Source organism: Ursus arctos, unplaced genomic scaffold (genome assembly GCF_023065955.2).
Source record: "Ursus arctos isolate Adak ecotype North America unplaced genomic scaffold, UrsArc2.0 scaffold_1, whole genome shotgun sequence".
NCBI lineage: Eukaryota > Metazoa > Chordata > Mammalia > Carnivora > Ursidae > Ursus > Ursus arctos.
The window spans coordinates 96,834,406-96,858,276 of NW_026622763.1; positions in this window are offsets into that span (position 1 = coordinate 96,834,406).

The window sequence follows — 23,871 nt, forward strand, 5'->3', positions numbered from 1 at the left end:
ATATTGAGAGTTTTACTATATGATATAATTTCGGTATTAACTGGTTTGTTATCTCTTTTATATGTAATCCGTTGATGCCTTTTATTATTAATTTTTGCATTTCAGATGTTACTTTTTTTTTTCTGTCCACATTTGGCTTCTGTATGAGAGCTCACAGCTATAAATCATGTTCAGTCACATTATTATATGATCTGGTGCTAGTAACGTAGAAGTCAGGTATCATGTTCGTTATGGACATCTGTTGCTTTGTAAATTTTTAAGGGTTTGACGGGAAATGAATGCAAATGTGATGCATAGTTTGGACGTCCACATTACATCAACACCAATATTTTTGCCGCATTGGCTTTATAAGAATTTCTCTTCAATATTGTCTTGTTTATACTAAGCAATGGTTAGTCAGACTCCAGAGAAAGTTATTCGGATACATTTGGATATCCCAGCAGAAAACATTTCCTTCAGAAATGACTTTCAGGACGTGTGTCCTTGCATCATGGATCTGATTGGAGGAGACCAGGGTTCACTGTGACAATGGAAGGAACAAGGAATCAAAAGCTAAATAGCACGACTGCTTTCAAGCAAGTGGGACCAGTGGCTTTATGGCCACTGCCATCACTATTTTTAAGTAACTTTTCACGTGTATGTTTGTTTCCCCTAGAAAATGAGAAATAAACATTCAGACAGATACGTTTACATATTTTAGTACACTAAACGCCAATCTTTTGCAAAATTTAGGTCCATGAATGAAATAGTATTTCTTAAGTTTTTCAAACTAGTTTTCACCACATTTTTGGGTCGTAATCTTCTGTGCGTGACCATCACATCCATTCTTACTGATTCTGATACCATGACCAAAGAATTATGACCACTTGTTTATTTTATTTTGTTTCAAGGAAGAAATAGGAAATGCAGGGGCTAAGGGATGGATGGGGTGGCTTCGATTTTATGTGGTGGTAAAGTTTAAGTTTAACAAATCCTATATATCTTTTAAGAATAACTTGTTAGTTGCATATAAATATTGCCACGGATGGATAAAAAGGAAACTATCTCGTATATTTTGTATATTTAAATTACTATTTATGCTTCCTAAAATTGACAGTATGTGATTCTTCTTTAACAATCAATTTAGTATTATATTTCTGAGCGAAACGGTATGTGTTCGAAGTTATTGTCATAGTGGTTTTCCTTGTAAGGGTTTTGACAGCAATAGTACAGAGCTGCTCAATAAAACCAAATATAACAGGAGTGAGGGGATTTTTGTAATATATATTGCTTAAAAACCTAGTAATGCTTTATCAGTAATAGTTCCTTTCAAGCCTTTGAAATGTTATAAAATAATTTTTTATTCTTTTATAATCAATGTATATTTTGATGTCCAATTAGAATTCTGAAAGAATAAGGAAAAAGGGTAAGTGGGAGCATGTGTATCTGTTGTTTTTGCGTGAATGAGTACTCAGCAGGAGAACTGTATACATAACACGCTTACTGAGGTTTTAGGTTTTGCTTGTATAACTGAGGTGGTTAAAAAAAGAAGAAGAAGAAGAAGCAGGATCACAAGTACAGGAAATCATGGGGAGATGTTAAGTAGCTTAAATAAATCCTACTGCCATGTTTCACCAGTTAGAGATTATGTTTCTAACCCAACAGTCAACGGAGTACCAATCTAAGAGTGATGACAATATGCTAAGATAAAATCAGAATGGAAATAAAATGGGCTTAGGACCCAGGATGTTAGCCTGATTTAACTTCTTCTGACCACGTATACTCAAGCCAGTCAATCAGGTGTAAGACACCAATTCTCAGCATCCTTAGGATGATCTGGGTGTATGTAAATGTATATTCAGGCTCAGTATGGTAATGATTGAATAATTCTTTTGAAATTTATATTTAGGTAACATAACCAAGTGTGTTTTTCAGATGCCAATCTTTTCCCATATCTCTCTGAATGAGGCAGAAGATATTTTTTAATGCTGGCCACTTGTCAAGAAGGAAACAGAGGTATTGAAATGATTTGTGTTGGATTCAGTCATTCCCATTTGTTCTGCCAAACTCATGCTATTGCCAGGTTTCATGCACTCTTTTTTTTTTTTTCAAGCAAGTTATTTTCTGAGAAGGCAGCTTGTTTGAAAATCTGACCTTAGGCAACCGTTTCTGTTTAATTTCTCCAAATCTTCCTTTCAATGGGAAGTCACTGAAAGATCTGGGAAAGCCGCTTCACTGATGTTTGACTCAAGAACGTTTATTGGGTGCCCAACCCACTATCCGTTGCAGCTTCGCAGACGTGGAGAGAACCATTCTATCATTCATTTTCTCTTTGCGTCGTGTTTCGTTAGACGGAGAAAAAGAGGTCATTAGGATAGAGGGAAAAATCAGCTTATTCTCTGTTGGCAATCAGGACACGTCAATCTGTGAATGTGGTCAGAGGATAAAACATTCTGTGGACAGCCAGAACACTATGGAAAGAGAAAGCTCATATTTTTTAAGCAGTGCCACAGAACAAATTGTATCATGGCATGGTTATCAGGTAGAAAGAGCCTGTACATATGAGAAATGGTCTTTTCCCAACAACTTTTACAGAAACAGAATTTTATTGGCTGTCCCCAAGATGCTTTTCTATTGGAAACACTTCTTACCACTCAAGAGACAAATTCCTTTGGAATCGATGGGAGGGAGATCCTGCATTTCTGTTCAAGGCCAGAAGCCAGTATCTTCTGAGCCATTAGGTAGCTCTTCATGTGAACACTGCTGCCCCTTTCCCTGTATTCGTGTCCTGGGAGCAAGTTTGGAGTGATTGATTTATGTGAGGGAAGGTTAATGACTGCCCATACAAAATATTTGGGAAAGTGAAGCAAAACAAAACATTAAGAGGTTCACATTCATAGTTTTAAAGAATATACACATTCCAATATCTGGAAATTACCTGGATACAACGAAATACAACTTCTCTTTTCAAAATAGTGACATTGGAACTTCAGACATGGAGGTTACAAATCGTTTTCTTGAATGCTTTTAGAGAATAAAGAAACATTTTTCTTACTACACTCTGGCTTAGGCCTCGTCCTTGTCCTCACACATAATTTGATTTGACTCTTTGAGCAAGTTTAGGAATCAAGTCAATAAAACTAAACAACCCTTTTGGGTTAGTGTTTTAACTAACTAAATAAGACATCAAAACAATGCACATTAACAACGCAATTTTAATCACCTATATGTAAAAGTGAGGCACTTCCCTAAAATAGAATAGAGCTTGTAAGCTAATTATGGCTACCGATGAAATAAAAAAAAATTCCTGTGATTTAAGCGGTAGGTAATCTGAGATGAGAACAGTTTACCCTTTCAAAGGAATAGGAGTACAATAGAATAACAAATCATACTTCATTGTGCCCCCAGTTTAGATGGAACTGAAGAAAAATGGTACCTATAATAAGATTCACTCACTACATCTTCCCTCAGTGGGAAAATAGAGAGCTAATTGTAGAATGTGGACAATTATTAATTTATTATTAACAGTTCATTGTTGAGAAACTTATCTACTAGTTGTTTTTAAAAATTCTGTGAAGCATTAGAACTACATATTCAAAAAGATACGGTCCCTGCCTTCAAGGAGCTTAATTATGCTATCATTAAAATTTCAAAACAAAGCCAATTAAATTTCTAAGAAGTTATACAGTATCACGTGTTCGACATCTCTTATGTGTTTATATATGGTATTCTCTCTTTTTTTCCAGATCAAGTGTACAGTCAGAATAAAATATTAAAACATATTAAAGTTAATGTCTAAGTATAAAATATGTTTATGTATAAGACTCTATATGTACACATAGGATATGTACTGCTGTCCATGTAACTCAGTAAAAGGATAACACGTTTGCCATGTTGGACTTGAACATTGTGGCTTGTTGTTTGGATTGATTTAAAACCCTTTGATATTTGGGTCAATTACATTGTAGCAAAATGTGTGTAACCTAAAAAAAAAAATGTCTGATGACATTTCCCCTTAAATATTACAAAGTTTCAAATTTAAGGGGAAATACCTTTACAGAAATAGTGTTGGATTTATCTCAATCTTTTTGAAGTGTTTGATTGTTCCCAAATATGACTGGGTTGTCCACCCTGAAAGCAGTGACATCTACACATGTACACGCCCACATACAGTATACAAACTGTATATAATATATATGAAAATGTTTAGTATGCACTTCTTTTGTTTGGAACTCCTTGAGTTAACATTTATAGTGTAGCCATTGGTGTAAAGTGCACTGTGATTATAAAAAAACAAAGCACAGTAAAGTCACAGGTCTTGTTATCTTGCACTAAAAATGTGTTTACGTATTTAGCAATTGTACGTTTACTTTCTTGCTCTTTTCAAGAAGTTAAAACAAATAGCTATTGAAGAAATGATATAAAACAATATGTTTTTTAGTGGATAATGGCACTACATTTTTAAAAGACAGGGTTTTTAAAAGAAACCATTTAACATCCATTCCAACATAACATGTTTACCGTATCTAAGAATCTGAATGTCATATTACATTTTTCATAACTCATTAAAAATGTCAGGTATGTGCCTGAAAAATTGTGCAAATAAGCATTAGCTAACAGATTTCTCTATTCACGTGTTGTTAGCCATTTCTATATACATAATAATATAAACACTGATGTTTTAATTTCTCTTAATTTTTGTACTTGATTTTTTTAGGTAACATGTAATTATAAATGTACTTTGATACTACTGAAGTAACCAGATGTTGTTTGAAAACAATTTGTTTTCTTTAGTGCATTGGCAATATTTTACAATACTTTTGTGCTTATTTATTTGTGCTCCCGTGTAATTATAATAAAAGCAATAGTTTAAATTAGTTGACTTTTGTCGTCGCTTTATTTATTCACCGAGAAGCAAGATTAGTAAGAATCTTTCAAAGAAAAACCCACACATTTTCGACTTTGGAAGCGGTCTCTGACATGACATGTATCGTGACAGTTTTCCCCAGGTGACTAGTGAGGACCCGGATTTCATTATGTGACCCTCAGGTGTCCTCAATCACCGTTGGCTTCTGCTTCAAACAGATGAGCCACTAAGTAAGAGGAAACTTGACATTTTTCTTTCTTCAATATGCACCTAAATCCAATTAAATGACTCAGTGTGTATCTAAATTATGCCGGAGGCATTAAAGGAAAACAAAACAAAACAAAATCCAGCTATCTTAGACCTGCGTATGCAGACGAAATGTTTATTGGGTGGGTATTTGCCATGTTCATTTATTCAGTCAGACCTCTAGAACTGATCTTGTTTAAATAGGGAGCAAGTCAGTGTGGTTAACGTTTACTGGGGTATCCATAACTAAAACATCATTGGACACTTGAAATACATAAAGTGAGGTTCTGGAGCTCAGCAAGCTCACAAAAAAAAGTGCATGTGTGATAATATAGTCTCGGCAATAGTTTCTAATGGCTACATCATCAACCACTTACATCTTCTGCCACATGTCCAATTTCAGTGAAATTTATTATAATTTTATAATTCCTCAAATTCTTTTCATGAGCATTTCTTTAAAGAAATCCAATTTACTCCCACCATTTAGCCCCCCCCCCACCACCCTCAAGCCACTCAGTGCTCTGTGGGCACTCTATTCTGGGTTGAACAAGAAATAATTAATCATATTCCATATCGTCAACGTTTCACACGTCCATCCATCTCAGCTCACAATAAGAAGGACCCCCCCCAATCTATATCATCTCTTCTATTCTCCCAATTCCCAGTAAGACTCGCTTATTTCCAGCTTTGTGATCTCAGAGTCTAATTATGTTAACACTAAGATGCGAATGACTGATGAAACAATACCCATCTTCCTTTGGCCGTTTGCGTTTGGGAGGGTTCTTATCAACAGGTACAGGTGAATATCTATTAATAGAAGGTGACAGACTTGGAGATTGGAAGAGGAGAAGTTTATGGAAAAATTTGTACAATATCACCTCAAATCATGTCCTCTAGAGTCGTGCTTCTCAAACTTTGCTGCACAGAAGAGTCCTGCTGGCAATTTCTAAAAACTCCTCCTGTCCACAAAACATCCTGGGGTCAGTCACAGGCCTTGTGAGGTTTTGAAAGTGCTCAAGTGACTCCAAAGTGGCCAAAATTGAGAATTAGAGCAGTACTTCTCAAACTTTAATGAACATGCCTATCGCCTGCAGAACTTGGTAACAGTACTCAAGTTCTGATTCATCCGAGTCTGAGATTTGCCATCTCTGGAAGGTCCCAGGGCACGCTGAAACTGCCTGGCCATGGACCATCTGCTGAGCAACAAACCCGAGGTGCCTCGCTTTTCTGCCTATTTTCAGGGAGCCTTTGGTACCCTACTCTTGAGCACTGGTACTCGAATTGTACTTCACAGTTGGACAACATAGAATTATCTTGAGACTGGCTAGAAGTGCAAAACTTTGAGCTCCATTCTAGAGGGATCTTTGGAGCCAGACATGTGAATCTTTGGGGCTGGGGCTCATGGATCTGTTTCAGCAAGCTATGCAGATGATTCTTACGCCCAGTAAGGTTTGGGAAGTGTTGTCCCAGATCATTGCCCCGGTGCGGTTTTCAACCACAGCAGCACATGACACTCCTCTCAGGACACTTTCTTTATTACTGATGCCTGGGCCCCACTCCTAGAGATTCTGATTTTATCAGCCTGGGTTTCAGGACTGGACAGCTTTTCCTTCTCCCCTTCACCAACTCCTTCTCCTCCCCCTCTTCCTTTTTATCCTTTCTGCTTTCTTCCCTGCAACCTCCCAGATGATTAGAATCTGAAGTTGGTACCAAGAAAGCTATATTAGGGCATCATCTGTGTCCCATACATGGGAAATTGTGTCATGTTCACCAGAAACAACACTTTATCCACAGGAACAAATACAAAACTGTATCTTTCCATATCCCTACTCAACAGTTATTCATAGGCACCTCATGGCAAACGGTGCTACTGTGGGAAGAAAGTTCCAGCTTTTGGTTAAATCAATTCTTTGGACTGGGTGCCCATCTGCCCTCTGAAGAGGTCAATATTCTATGAGAACAGGGTCACATTACATTTATTTATTTATTTATTTATTTATGTATGTATGTATTTTTTATTACATTTTTTCCTAGGGAGAGAGAGTGCGCATGAGCAGGGGTGGGGGGAGGGCAGAGGGAGAAGGAAAGAGAGAATCTTAAGCAGGCTCCACACCCAGCTCAGACCCCTATGCAGGGCTCCATCTCATGACGCTGCGATCATGACCTGAGCCAAAATCAAGAGTCGGACCCTTAAGTGACTAAGACAGCCAAGTGCCCCAGGGTTACGCTGGAGCAGCTCAGGGGTGTTGCTGTGTGTCTTTATAACTGTGGCACTGACTGCATACAGCTTTCCTTGCCTGGGTAGCCCGTAAAGGAATGAAAAATTATTCGAGACATTGCTTAGAAATTAGTGTCCAGGTGCTACTCAGAATCTTCATTGTTGGTAATAGTACTAGGCATCTGTCAGATATCCCTCAGGTTGGAATTGATGTCTGCCGCTCAAAAACCCATTTCCACCCCCAGCACATACAAACACACTGGACTGTGTTTGAATCTCATTAAAATGCCATCTGTTTATAATATTTCTTTCTCTACTATCTATCTATCATCTATCTAGCTAGCTAGCTAGCTATCATCTATCTATCTATTTATTTATTTATTTTTAGAGTTTGTCTTCTAATACTCTATGGTAAGTTTCAGAAAGGGGAGCTAGATTTGCTTGTGGTAAATCTTTCATTCCCCAAGGTGCCTGGCCCATTGCTCTGCACATGGACGTATTAAATAATGTTCGCTGACTTCATTTACATATTTATTCAACACTCGTTGAAGTCCTCCTGTACTTCTACCACTTTGTAGACAGTAACAGGGCAAAGGCTACCCACTTCGTTTACCCATTCTCCTCTTTCTCTGGTCCATCACCAATAAACAAGAATTATGTGAGATCTTGTGACATTTTGTAATTCATAGCCCCAGATTACTATAGATATGTATATTATTTATATAATTATGGTTTGTATCTATCCATCTACAAATTTATTTAAACTCCCCTTTGTTGCAAAATAAAACTTTTTTTTATTAACGCACAAAATACAACAAGATAACATGTGTTAGCAATGTGTGAGAACTATAAGAAGGAAAATAAAAAGATTAGGACAAGAAATAAAAGCAGGAATGATTTTAGATCACAAAATGCATACAGTGATGCCCTATGTCATTACTAACTATAAGTTTACAATTGGTCGTGATAGGAATATCACCAATAATGATGCCAATAATGACTGATTTATTGTTTACTCCATGCTAGATACTGAAACATTTTTAATATGTTTAACTTAATTCTTACCTCAACTCTATGATTATCTTCATTTTCTACTCATTTTCTACGTAAAGTAATTGAAGTTTACAGAAGTTATCTAAACTTATACAGATAGTAGTTACAGATCCTGGAAACTCAAGCCAGGCTTCTCTGATTCTGAAACAAATGCCACACAGCCTCTTACTTAAACTACTTTTTGTCAGTTCGATATTTACTGTATACAGAGGTTCGAAGACATTTGACACTATGCAAACACTACGCTGTGTCATGTACAATGAAAGGAATTAATCCATTTAACTTAGATTCACATACTTAACACCAAAGAGGCAGTATGTTCCCTACGACAGAACAAACCTCATAGTTACAGCCCAGGGTAGGGAGGGGACTTTCGGTTTTCAGAAATCTTTGTCTTTATTGATCATTTCTTATCAATCTTCTAACTGGTTGCAAGGAAGGTCACATGAATTCACTAAGATCAAACAGTGAGTTGGCTTTTAAATTGACTTTTCTGGTACATTTTAGGGTAACTATCATTGCCATACTATATTGAATTAAGTTTCTTGATATGTTTTAAAGTACCTTCTTAGCTACATTAAAAAAAAAAAAGACATATCAGCTTAACAAGGTACTTTGTTTGAGATAGTACATCTATCCAATTTTGTTAGTCTTTCTTCAGGGTGGACGGATAGATACTGGATGATACCATATTTATAATGGAGAGAGAGAGAGAGGAGACGGTGAAGAGTGAGAGCACGGGCGAGTGAGAGAGAAGTAGAAAGAGAGAGACAATAGAAAAGTATCTGTTCTTAAGTTAAAATGTCCCCTCCCACAGGACACTGACACCTAGATACTTGATTCCTCAGCAATATTTCATCACAAGGGTCCTTGAAAGGTGTTACCCATAACACTGGGATAGGGAAAAAAAGGATTTGTTATTATTTCAATAGTTAAGATCTTTTTGTATATTTCAAAGACAAAGTTAGCATATTAATATACTTGATTTGATTCACTGAATAAATACTTCTTGAGTTCTTGTATGTCAGCTGTTATTACCCATGATGGGAATTTGGTTGTGAACAAAGAGTTGACACAATTGATATGATTAGTCATGTTGAGGTTGAAGTTGTTAGCACCAAGGTAAGCCCCCTCACTCAGACCTTGAGGATTATAAGGTGTGGTGTTCCAGTGATATTCAGAAGTGGCAAAATTAAGAAGTATTTGAAAGGCTGAAGGGAGCTTTCTCTGAGACCGGAAGATGTACATTGCCTTTGCTAGAGGAAGATTTTTATGCCTACTCTCCTCTTTCCCTTGAGGTTTGATACCTGCGTGTCAGAGATCACACACATGGACATATTGATTCCTCAGTAACTATACACTTCTCCTTTTACAATGGAAAGATCTGAGGACAATCATACAAACCACTGAAACCACCACAGGGTTGATTAGACATCCCCGATACTATCAAAATAGTCTACTTGCCTGAGGATCCTCTAGATTTTATCTGAACTAAATGTTTGTCCTATTCTAGAAAATTCTTGACTTCTCATAGCTTATAATACCAATTACTTTGTCCAAGTTCCGAACAGTTCCACTTGGTTCCAGAAACCCACTGATCCAGTATCGTAAGTCCCTGCCTTCTCCCAGACTCCAGTGTTAGACATCAAAGATCTCAAATTCAAATGATTGTATGCATTGGGTGAGAGAGACAAGTACCTACTTTCAAATACTGAAATGGGCAATAAACAAGGTAGAGCTTGAAACAAATGGAGGATTAAGGGGTTGATAAACCAACATGGACAAAGGTAAGGAGTTTGCTGGTAGAGATACAAGAACAGGGCTCCTATAAAGCTAAAAAATAAGTTTAGGACTATTTAGTTTTGGGAAAAGTACAATTCCTCTCAAAGGCTCCTGGGTGGAAACTTTGAAAAAAGTTGACCTCATTTTTATTTAAATGTGTGGCCTTCTTTCAAAGTGATACCAGGATTCTGCAGAAAAGCCCAGTGGGGAACTTGATCAGAGCGATTTAGAGAGGCAAGCAAGACAGCACCTCAAGGCATAAAAATGAATAAGGTCAGTACAGAGAGGCAAGTAAGGCAAAAATTATTGGTCTTGATATTTTCTAATGACTCCTCAGAGCTTTCTCTTTCTGGTTTATAAATGTATTATTCACTAAATCTGAAGAGGTGAGTGGAGATGGAAGCAGTGCATAGTCAGCTATGCAAAGACCTGGAGGAGGGTTTCAGATATTTGAGGGATTGTAAAGGCTCTGAGATGGAATGGGCTTTGATGTGTTGAGGAACCCCACTGGCCACAGATACACTCAAGATGAGGTCAGGGAGAGAGGCAGGGGCCATGTTATGTGGGCCCAGTGGTGTTTATATGCCAGACTATATAAAGCATATCACCTGCACTATCTAAAAACCAAAGGCATAGGTAGAGTTTAAGAGTATATAGATCTAATAAAAAGGCTGCCCATGCCGCCTACCTAAGCTGATGAACCTACCTCTCAATGAATGTGTGCAGAAAACCAAGAATCATCAAACATTTAATGAAAACTAACAAAAAATAAGAGGCAATCCAATAGAATTTAATAGATCTTAATAAATTATAGCTAGATTGATCATCAGAGGTGGTTACATTTTATGCTACACACACGTAAATTTTATGCTACACACATGTAAATTTTATGCTACACACATGTAAAAGCTACTCTCGGATGGCGGGACAGACCCTAATAATACGTTCATGTGGTCATATGATTTTGTAAAATTTGCAAAATGTGGGTCATTTTGACTAGTCAGCTCAGAGTAATGCCTTTTCTATTTTAACCCTGCTTTGCCTTAATTTGGAGTCATTGACGTGGTTGTGGGAATTTGGGGATCTAAGAAGAAGTTAGGTTGGATGGACATTTACCTTAGGCTTAGTGGTACATTTTCATATGAATTATGGAATTCATAATTTTGCATATTTTCTCCTTAAAGATCACCCTTTCCCAATTTGTATAAGCTTCAGTCCTCACAGAATTTCATAGATAAACAATATATAGTTAAGAAATTGGAGCCATGGGGCACCTGGGCGGCTTAGCCATTAAGTGTCTGCCTTTGGCTCAGGTCATGATCCCAGGGTCCTGGGATCGAGCCCCGCATTGGGCTCCCTACTCAGCGGGAAACCTGCTTCTCCCTCTCCCACTCCCTTTGCTGGTGTTCCCTCTCTTGCTGTCTCTCTCTGGCAAATAAATAAATAAAATCTTAAAAAAAAAAAAAGAAATTGGAGCCACTTTATCAACCATCTCAGAAAATATGATTCAGATTTCCAGAAAACCCTGAGGTCCATAGCCTATCTTGAGCACGTTATATTCATCGTCAAAGTGGTCCCGTATCCTGGGTATATTCATATACATTAGAACATGATTGTTTTAATATTCATAGGAATCAAACTGATAAAGCTAAACTTCTTGGTAACTTAAGCACTTATGTCCACATGGAAATGTCTAGAGAAGAAAAACTAAAACAAGACAAAATTAGAGAGGGAGACGAATCATAAGAGACACTTCATCATAGGAAACAAACTGAGGGCTGCTGGAGGGAAGGTGGGTAACTGGGTGACGGAAATTAAGGAGGGTGATGTAATGAGCACTGGGTGTTCTATAAGACTGATGAAGCACTGACCTCTTCCTCTGGAATCAATAATACATTATCTGTTAATTAATTGAAATTAAATAAAAAAAGAAATTGAAAAAATAAATGACTAGATAATAGAAAGTTAAATATAACTGTGAAAATAATCTATTTATACCTCTCAGCTCCAAATCTACCCCATGTTGCCTGCTTTATGAAAATGGATTTGGGCCCCTTGTGGTTTTTCTTTGCAGCTTGCATCATGTTAAGATTTGTCAGCAGGGGGGCATTAGAGAGACGATATAGGAAGAAAAGATTTCTCTTCAGGTCCTTTTTCCTCATCTGCTTCTTGCTCCTCCTGTGCTGTGCCCTACACCATCCATGTGATGCTTCCCCCCATCCAGTTGGAATGGCGTCCCAGAGAGAAGTTGCTGGCGTACCCAGGGACAATGGCCCAACTCTCACCAAGGCAATTCAGCATACTTCTCTGACATCCAGTGACCCACAACCACACTCTCTCTAACAAGGTCCGGATTCCCTGAAGAATTGCCTCCCATCTTCCATATTTGTTCCTTCCTTGGGTAGGAACAGCCCCTGGGTAATTTTTGGAATTCTCTTTACTGCTGTATAGAGATTTCCCTGTTACAGTTAATAATTCTTTACATCAAACTTTCCCTGTTCAAATGATTGTGCGGTTTCCATCTCCTGATTGGATTTGGACTGATACAACGTTTAAAACAGCTTTTTATTCTGCTTTACTATGATTACTATGTTTTTCATTTTCACGGACACTTTTTTTGAACTATCACCTAGTTCAGTAAGATGCATACATGCTTCATAAACTGTGTACTTTCAATACCGACAGCAACGCAGTGAAACTGGTGGTTGACTTTTTGAGTCAAGACAACATTAGTCAATTTTGGGCCTATCTACTTATTATAGATCGCTTAATAAATGCCTTGTATATTTTATTTGGATACTTTTAATCACTTGTTGTTAAAAGAAAACACTCATTTGCAATTTAGCATGTCCTCTGATTTCATTCCTCCCAGTTTCGTTATTTTTTTGTTAATGTTGACTGAAATGAAACTTAACACATTTGGTGTTTGGGAAAAAAAATCAGACACAGGTAGAAGAGTTGTTCTTGAGATAGAAGAATGACTTGCAAATGTTCAGTCTGCAACAAGCATTCGGACTTGCTGTAAGACATAGAATTGGTTTAAGAATTAAAGGCCTTCACAGGGGACAGTGAAATGATGAGTGAAATGATAAAGGGGTTACGTATGTAATCTATCATTCTACAGGAAAATAAAGTAGGTATCTTTTATTAGAGATTGTATGTATATTGGAAGATAAAAATGAATAAATAAATAGGTAAAAAAAATCTGGTAAAGCTTGTATCCTTCTGGAGGAAACAAAATTTAATGGTGACGCCAAGAACCATAAGACTATTGTTTATTCTTGTAAAATGAATAAAGATAAATATTTTACTACTTTTATTCTTAAATACAGAGCACGAAAATCTCCTGTTTTGGTACCTCATAGATTTGAAGACATATCACGATTTTCTAAAATATCAGATGTATAATGTCGCTAATGTGAGGCATGGAACTTACCCTCACTCTAACGAGCCATTCTGTTGTGAGGGGCGCTTGATAGCATCTTGGACTCTCATTTGCCTCTCCCCTTCCCCGGGGAAGGAGGAATAACTTATCATTTTTAGTTTGGGGCAAAAACCTAGCTCACCTGCCTTCCATGTCAAGATAAGCCTTGTGATCTGCCAGCACTTGGAGCCTCACGCTGGAAGCAGACAATTGGCTCTCACATATTGTCATCTCCTATCTCAGGACTACAAAACCAGGCACCTGGTTAAAGGTAAATTAAGGTTTAATACATTTTTGATTCAGTACATCTTTTCTTTTCTGCCTCAGAAATCTTACCCCTCTAGAGAAAAAATGGTTGTAAGCATACCAGTGCACATTCTCAATCAAGCAGCAGGAAATTATATATATAATTGTATAAATAGATGGACCCATGGGTTTTCTTGGGCAAAAAGCTGGAAAAGGGTTCTCACGTGGGCCCATGTGTCCACATGGCCTGGATGGGCTGGAGCCGAGCAGCCATCTATACGCAAGGCAGATCCCCTTCTGTTTGTTCTACTCTTTTCTCCTCCCTATCGCCTCCCCCACCTCCATGGCACCCCATTCATATTAAAGACTTGACACCTGTTCGAACTCTCTACTTCAGACACTTTGGTGATTTTCCTTCATGATGATGTGCATTCTTAGAAAGAATAAACACGGTGACCACCAAGGTTTCTCATGGGACTTGTTTTTATGAAGATAACAATTGACCATCCTCAAGATCATTATCCACCCACCCGCAACTGAGTGCCGGTAATGTGCCTACATCAGTTCTTTCCAAACGTTCTCAGGTTCAGCCCCTCTAGAAGCAAATGCCAAAAGCTCTGGAATTTCGGATTCAAGATGTTTGTTAGGGATCCACAGAAAAAAGCAGATTATTCAACAAATCATGTGGGTAAAATTGCTCATTCATTTGAACAAAAAATACATTGCAGTCACTACACCATTCACTGAAATAAATTCTAGTTGGATTTAAGAGTTCAACATAAAACAACCCCTAACACTTTAATGCCATTTTATAAATAATTTAAGTTATAATAAAATATAATTCATTTTATAATGCCTTGCTGTCTGGGGAAAAAAATTCTTAAGCCCAACAAATTCAAGATTCCATATCTATGAAGACGGCAGAGAGATCTTACTATATGAATATGAAAGCTCCTGTCATAAAAGACACCAGAAATAAAATTTAAAGGCAAAAGATAGACTAGGAGAAAATATCTGCAACATATACAGCATAACCAGGGTAAGGATGTCTAACAGATAAGAGTCCCTAGAAATCTAGATGGAAAACAAAATAATTGACATATGGACGGAAGGTATGGATGAGCAATTCAGAGTAGATAGAAAGAGCTCCCACACATAAAAACATAGGAAAAATCAATAATCAGAAACTACAAATTAAATGACATTGGGCCATATTTCTGAATCATCAGATCCTACAAATATTAAATGGCTGATCGGTCAATATTGATCAACCAGTATGGGCTATAGTGTAAGTCAATGTGTATCCTCATGACTAATTCTAATAGTATAAAGAGTTCATGCTTTTTTAGAGGATGACAATATCTGAATGACTCTACATACATTGACTCTATATAAAATTGGCCTTGGGTACAGAAATGTATGATATAAATATAAGATTTTCTATTGCCACTATTTTATATACATGAACAATTGGATGCGATACCCAATTCTGTTATTAGGAAAACAATTGAATTACAAAATTGTCTGTAGAGACTATTCGTATTAACCAGAAATTCTACAGTATGCTGGAGCACGCCTCCAAAATCTCATTGGTTTAAAACAACAGATTATTTCTTGCTCGTGTGTGGCCCTCTCAGGTCAGCTAGGGATTCTGTCCTGTATCTTCTCACCCAGGATGCAGGCAGCTGGAGGGGTCGCCAGTCTGGAGCATTACACAGACTCTCTGGCAGAGGAGAGGGCGTGGTGGCTTGCAGACAGCTCTGAAAGCTTCCACCTGAAAATGATACATGTGTCTCCTACTTACATTTTATTCACAGGGCCACACCTCACCCCACGGGTGCCACAAGTTATACTTAACGCTTCGGTGGAGTACTAGACACTAAGAAACTCCTGTAAAATGTGTTACAACTATATTGAGGCAGATAAGCATGTTCATATTTTAGTCGAAAAGTCATCCAGCACTACAAGATCTTGAAATTCCATTGCCATTTTGAAAACATATATTTGCATATGTGCATATGTATTCATGTAAATGGATAGACAATTTTGAAATCCTAACCCATTAACAAGAGGAAGTGGTACATCCTTGGTCAAGAGCAGAGGGCAGGGGCGCTTGGGTGGCTCAGGCGTTAAGCGTCTGCCTTCAGCTCAGGGTATGATCCCAAGGTCCTAGGATTGAGCCCCACATCGGCTCCCTGCTCCTCTGGGAGCCTGCTTCTTCCTCTCCCACTCCCCCTGCTTGTGTTCCCTCTCTCGCTGGCTGTTTCTCTCTCTGTCAAATAAATAAATAAAACCTTAAAAAAAAAAAAGCAGAGGGGAGGTACTCTTATTTTTATTTTATATACCACAACATACTTTTCAAAATTCATCATAAGAGTGCTCCAATACATTATTTGTTTGATTTAAACACAAATGAAAAGAAAGGCAACACAGGTTCTTGAAACTTTTCCACCTCTCCAGGAGGGGGAGAAAATTTGTCAGAAGGTGACTGGGACAATAAACCATTACCCTCTACATCTTGAATGTCCCAAATAATATTTGTGTGGAATTGTTGGGTGTATCTTGAAGGTCCCAAGCGATATTTGTGTGGCTCGGTGAAGACGCCAAGGTTCTGTTAGCTGTTCCGGGAGGAAGGAGGCATTAACGTTTGGTTTTATTAAACCAACATGTGTTTTACTAGGGAACTTCAGACCTTAGTCTCTTCCCTGTGGCTCACCGCTTCTTAAAACGAAAGGGTTTTTTAGGGAAAAAGTTCTGGCCCATTTTCCTCAATGCTCATCACTTCAACACACGCACGGATACCCCCCCCCGCCCCCGGAGCTGTAACGGTGGCCTCTCTCTGTTAGGCAGGCATTCGTACCTTCCTCCAGTTAGAGGCACATGAGAGCCCTTTGCCCACACCTTGCCACTAAGTGATCTGTGAAAGATAAAACAAGTGTAGAATTTCACCCACTTCAAAAGGGCTCTTAGCGAGTGGGCCCAAATGCAGTCATGCACACAGCCAGACCAGGTCGCTGAAGGTTGGCTCCCTACAGAGCAGCTTCAAGTGTTGGCTACCGCCAGTCAGCTCAGGGGACACAGTTCTGTGAAGAGGGCTAGATGCAGGGCCACACGTGGAAGTGGCCCTTTAACTGGGGTGGGCTCTGGAAACTGTGGATTCTGAAATTGAGTTTGTGCAAGGGTGGGGCTGCTGGATAATGCTTATGGCTTGCACACGACTCCCTTCCCCAGTGAAAAACATTTCTAGAAACCACTCTGCTGTATTAACAGCCCTTGGATGCTGAGCAGAGATAAAGTCGATGCGCGTGTCACAGCCACCCCGGGAATATGGGGTCCTGGTTAGAGTCTACGCGATCACCTTCTCATGGACTGCACACGCTTTATTCAGGTAAATCTAATGGGAATTAGTCATCACTGGGATGTGTTTAAACAAGCACAAACAAAGTTACTATGGCCTATGCCAAAGTGTCTGCAAGTAAGTTACAGACACTATCAGCTTTCGCATGTCAAGGCTACAGCGGCAGTGCTGCCGGAAGCAAGGAGGCGTGTCTCACCCAAACTGACTTCTAACAGCAACACGACCAAGGAATCGGCTTACCTTTGATCACCACCATGTGCTTGGGGGTGGGAAGGCTAATAAACAGAATGACTTCTGTCCTGAAAATATCGCCTGTTGGTCTACATTCTAAGCCATCCTTGTGGTTATTTCTGGTTATATAAATATAAACATCAAATGAGCCATTGTTATTAATACTTTTAATAAATGTTGTATCTTACATGAAAGTTAATTTGGAGACTCTCCAGTTATACAATTCACAACATACAGAGACACAGCAACAGATATTTCTCTTGAGGATAGATGCATACTGGTGCAGAATCGTTGGAGTCGATCTGGGGCATGCTTGTGTCTCTAACTCCTACGGCAGGTACTACCTGGTCTTGTGTTTTAATAGCTGATCCAAAAGAAATAATTCTGGCACAGTGATTGTAAAAACACCTAAAGAGACGCGGAGTTCCTATAGTTGGTCCTTTTGATCTATGTGGTACATAGAGTTGTGTGTGTGTGTGTGTGTGCGCGCGCACGCGTGTGTGTGTTTAAGATTTATTTGTTTATTTGAGAGAAAGAGAGTAGGAGTGGGTGGGGCAGAGGAGAGAGAGAGAGAGAGCGAGATCTCAAGCAGACTCTTTACAGAGCCCGACGCAGGGCTTGATCTTAGGACCCTGAGATCACAACCTGAGCCGAAACCAAGAGTCAATTGCTTAACCCACTGGACCACCCACTCACCCCAGCAAATAGAGTTTATACTGTTTGAAATATATAAAACAGTGAAACGGTGTGAATTGTAAGGTGTGATATTTTTATATGGTACAGCGAGTTTTAGTTTGCCTGTGAAATGTTTCACTGAATGAAAATACTTTGTTACATTTATATGATGAAATGTATATTGATTTTACATACATAAAAATAAAGTTAAATTTTTGTTTTTCTGTCCTAGTTATTAGTTTCTTTTTTACTTAAGAGAAATAAAATTACAACAGCAGTAGGGTTTAAATAACTGCCTACATTGTACTTTTTTGCTTACATTCACAAAAAGAATATGTTTCATTAATATTACATTCGTGTAATGAAGTTAGTGTACATGTCACTAAACGTACATTAGTGTATATTTCACTAATATTAACTAAGTAAGTTAATGGGCAAGTATTTATATAGCTTATAAAGAACTGTCCCCTAAAGATCAAAGATCAAACTGCTTGTTGGATATGAAAACTGATGAAAAAGTTGTGCCTTTTTTTTAACGCAAGTATAGCTGACACAACGTTGCGATGGTTTCCCGGGTACAGCATAGTGGTTCCACAATTCTGTACGGAACGCTGAGCTCACCACAAGTGCGGCTGCCATCTGTCACCATACAATAACACCAGTGACTGCATCCGCTCTGCTGTGCTCTTCATCCCTGGGACTTATTCATTCCATAACTGGAGGACCGCACCTCCCACTCCCCTTCACACATTTTTCTCATCCCCTCACCCCCGCCAGCTTTTTAATTTTTATACTGAAAAATTATTTTATTTTGTCTTACTTCACTTTTGCTAACATAATTATGTATGCAAAGTTCAATAAGAAAAACTTTATAGTGTCTGCACTTCTTTTCTGGCCATTATTTTTATTAGTTTTATTTCATACTTATTACTGAAAACAATGTGTTTCCTATAGAGGAGGGGGTATTAAAAAGTGATCCACTCCAGATAAAAAGTACATTAGGTACGGATTGTAACACACATCCAGACACACAGGCTCTTACACGCACCAACTCATGTACCATTCTGGATGTTTCTCTGCCCTTTAAAAGTACTGCCAACAGAGGAGATCAATAGCACCCAGCCCACTGTTCCTGGGATCTTTCCCAAGACTTTCTCTTGAACATCCTCCCCTTCTCTCAGGGACCAGCTTGTGGAGAACAGGGAACAGAAGAGAGGGGAGCCTGTGGGTTCCTCACGTGTGACAGGTATGGAAAACCTCATCTTTTCTTTAGTTCAGTATTTCTGCTTTCACCAAGGAAAGACCATGCAGAATCCCGTAAGGACATATTGTGTAACGCGGAGCTCTTGGACGTCGTCTCATCTGCCCCCAAGTCAGATTTCCTCGGAATCACGAGAGTAACAAATGTAGAAAGGCAGTAAAATTTGGGGCCAAATTAATTTCCATAAGTCTTTGCCATCTTTTCTCTTCGGTGGCTAAAACTAGACTTTTGGTCACGTGCTATGCAGAAGCAGGTCTCGGGGAGCTAGTCTACCTTCTCCCCTGATGAAACATGGAAGTTACTTCTGCCGCCCTGTGTACCTATATTGTGCACGTAAGCCACACAACCCTGGAGGGTTTTTTTTTTCTAATTTTAAATTTTTTATGCCTTTTTAATAAATAAGGGAACACACTTCTCAGAGTGGTAGAATAATCTTCCCAGGACCACTCATCCAGTTAGTGTGAGAGCAAGGATTTGACTTTAAATCTGGTTTTAAAAACCCACTCACTTTCTAGCACTTTGCTGTTACCCACAGTGCATATTAATTTAGCAAATGCCAAATGGCACTGAACATCTTTTTAAAATCGGGAGACTATAAATTTTCACAGGGTCAATGCTTGGGAATGAGGACTGTGTTAGTCAGGGTTCTCTGGAGGAACAGAACCAAGAGTGGTTTATTATACGGGTTTAGCTCATTTGACCATGGAGCCTGACAAGTTCTGCAGAAAAAATTAGTCCTTTTTTTTTTTTTAAGATTTTTTATTTATTTATTTGTCAGAGAGAGAGAGAGAGAGAGCGCGCGCATGGCAGGCAGACAGAGAAGCAGGCTCCCCACTGAGCAGGGAACCTGATCCGGGACTCGATCCCAGAACCCTGAAATCATGACCTGAGCAGAAAGCAGGCACTTAACTGACTGAGCCACTCAGGCATCCCAGGAAGAATTGTTCTGCTGGAGACCTAAGAGAGCCGATATTGTAGTTTTAGTTCAAGTCTGAAGACCTGAAAACCAGGAGAACCAATGGTTTAGTTCTGGTGGGAAGGCTAGCACGCTTGAGACCCAGGAAGAACTGATGTTTTAATTCTGAAGGCAGGAGAAAAGCTGATGTCCCAGTCTGAAAGCCATCAGGCCAAGAGGTATTCTCTCTTACTTGCACAGGGCAGGTGGGGAGGGGTGGTCTTGTCGGCATTTGGGTTTTATTCAGTCCTTCAACCCATTGAAAGGCCCATCCACATCAGGGAGGGCGGTTTGCTTTGATCAGTCGACTGATTCCAAGGTCAGTCTTCCCTGAAAACAGCCTCACAGAAGTACCCAGAACAATGTCTGATCAAATTTCTAGGCACCCTGTGGCCCAGTCAAGTTGGTACATAAAATTAATCATAAAAACCTCATAGTACAACAAACTCGCTTCTGGAACTGCCAGTTTTTCTAGATATTAACTTCTAAAAAGTAGACTGTGGAAAAGCATAATAAACTATCACTAATTTTTTTAAAGATTTTATTTTTTGAGAGAGAGAAAGTGTGAACATCAGAGGCAGAGGGAGAGAGACGCAGACTCCCCACTGAGCAGAGAGCCTGAAGCAGGGGGCACTCAATTTCAGGACCCCAGGATAATGACCTGAGCGGAAGGTAGGCATTTAACTGACTGAGCCACCCAGGCGCCCCATAAGCCATCATTCTTATCCTCTCAAAAATGTATTATATGTGTATTTTTCAGGAAGTGTATTTTTTATATTATGACAAATCTGTTTGCACTGAATTTCATTTAACTTGTTCTCTGTGCAGTGATTAACCTGATTTTTAAATAAATTGTGAAAATCTTCAAGAACCTTTTTTTTTTGAAATTCCTTTGGGTGGCATTAAGCAGTAAGGATGTTAATTGAATCCTTAAGTTTTCATTTAAGTCAGGTTATTTTTACCCATAGGCTATCTAGTTATCAAATGCATATTTATCAAAATAGATTTGCCCTCTTACTTATTAAACTTTATTCTCATTTCTTTAGAGAATAAATGATCTCTATTGATTTTTCTTTGTAAGCTTTATTTTATAAGTCATACTAGGAAACTTTGCTCATCCTCTAGTTAATTTTTTATCCTGTATTACAAAAGAAATGGGCAAACCTCTAAAATATAATTCTAAGTATATTGGATGTGGTATATTGTGTGCAGAAAACACTTTTGTTCAATGATCACTGCTCTTGAAAACTGTCAGAATTTTTTATGGATACACTTAGTTGAAAATCATCAAGCTAATAATTTTATGGTACTTAATATTTTCAAATGGAATTACATTTATTAAACCTGATTAGTAGTCAATGGGCTCATGAAGCTTGAAGCAAAGTGATATCAGACTCATCAATCAAAGCATCAAAAGGTTAGAGGGTTTTGCAAGATTATGTAGCCAGCACCCTTCCTGTATTTAGGTCTTAATGATTCCAGATTGTACGAATCTATTCTATTTTAAAATCCCTCAGGATTCCCTAAGGATTTATTACGAATCGGGTTATCGTATGGCAGCGTGTAGCAATAATAAAATATGTTCTTGATATTTTTAAGCATAAAACTGAGATACTTCGAAGATTCATCTTTCTCTTCAAAAATTTATGTAATACCTGCTAATAAGTACTTTCTAATTTCGAGAAGATTCTTTAAACTTTAATGAGAACTGTTAGAACATCAATTTGAATGTAACCACAGATCCTACTTAACCCATTTAAGAGGTTTTCCAATGACAGAGAGAGCAAATGGGAGAAAACAAACAAACAAAAAAGCCTGATATTTCCAGGCCCTTGAAGGTTAATCTGAATGGCCTTTAGGAGCCACTGGACTAGGGAGTGAGCAGGTCACGGGAACCCCATCCGCCAGGATGGCAGAAACTGGTCCTGGGTTATGTGCTAGAAGCTTTTTTTCTGTAGCAGATCCCTGAAGGGCTGAGAAAAAAAGCCAAGGAATGAACCCAGGAGGCCTCCAGGTGCCAAGAGAACATCCGAGAGAGACCTGAATTTAGTATTAATAAGCATCTTGGCCTAAGGCTGAAATTCAAAACAATTTTATTTCTGGGACGGAACCAGAAAGATTTATCAGTTCGGGTCAGGTTCGATTTTGAAAATATTTTTGATTGGCCACTTTTGTTTAAGGAAGTATGTAGGTTTCATGTCTGGTAAAACTCACTGGTGAAGACTAGTCCATGTAAGTACTTTACAGCTTGAGTTTGAATTGCGATTCAGACATTCTTGGAGTGTGGCGTATAGATCATCTGGAACTCACTGGAAGACTCAGCTGTCGAGAGAGGTTTGTTCTAAAGGATGTTTTGCACATAGGGTGGGATTAAAAGAGCAAAGCAAAGGGGGGGGAGCTATTTATTGAAGTACTTGCTCAAATGAGAGATTGGGGAGAAGAATTGAGAATGGGGCCACTTAGCTGTGCAGGAGATCGGAATGCTTTGGGCTGGTGGAAAAGGGTGAAAGTTCCTTTATTAAAAAAAAAACAAAAAACAGTCACTAAGTGAATCATGGATACTGGTCTCGGATAAAGGGACTTGTGCCCTCCACCTTCCCCTGAAGCCCAATTCCTGAGTGGTAATGGGGAGGTGGCGTCAGGATAGATTTTCCAGAGTTTGGTGAACTCAGAAGCAGAAGAGATTTTTATAGTATTTCTATCTAAATCCCTGGAATCTGGCAAGCCCCACAGAGTCCCTCATGCGTGACCCAGAAATAGAAGAGTCTGATGGAGTTGTGAAGATATTTCAAGACAGACTTCAATAGTACTGCCAAGTTTTCCTGACCACCGAGTGGAGCAGGGGAAGGGCTGAGTGTTGTGAATACTCAAGATGGAGACCAGCTGAGGAGGGGCTGCAAAGAGGACGAGATGGGGCCATGTCCTCTCAGCAGAGGTCCGCATGGGCAGATGTGGAGAGAGGACCAGCACACCTCCTTCCTCCTATCCTTTCACCATCTGCAAGCTTCCAGATTATTCATGCTCCCCCGGAAAAGGAGTGAGCGGGGAAGCCCAAACTGCCCAAGAAAGTCCTGAAGTAATTGTTATTTCTCTGAAGTAGAAGTTTGGAAAATCTTAGGATGCTGTCAAAGCACACAATTTGAAGAGACAGGGTGGGGGAGGACGAAGGGAGGGAGGAAAGGGAAAAAAGAAGAAATAGGAACAAAAGGAGGAAGGAAGGAAAAGGAAAGGAATAGAAAATAAATAGGCAATTGGAAATGATAAAATTAAAATGCACCACAAGGTCGTAGCCCACAGAGAAGTGAATGAAAATACGGTAGGACTTAGTATCATAAAATAAAACCAGCTCGACCGTGATACTTGGAACATCTCTTTCAGCTTTCACAAGGGTTCCAACATTACACCCGAGACGAGAGTGCGGTTCTAATAAAATCACTCCCGCCGTCCTGATGGCTCAGCTGCTCAAGCATGCTGGAGCTCAGGGAGTCAGGGGACGGAGCAAAGGCACGGCCAGCTCGGTCGTAGGTGCAGAACAGAGTGCAAAAGTCGACCAAGTCAATTACCTAAAAAGGAAAA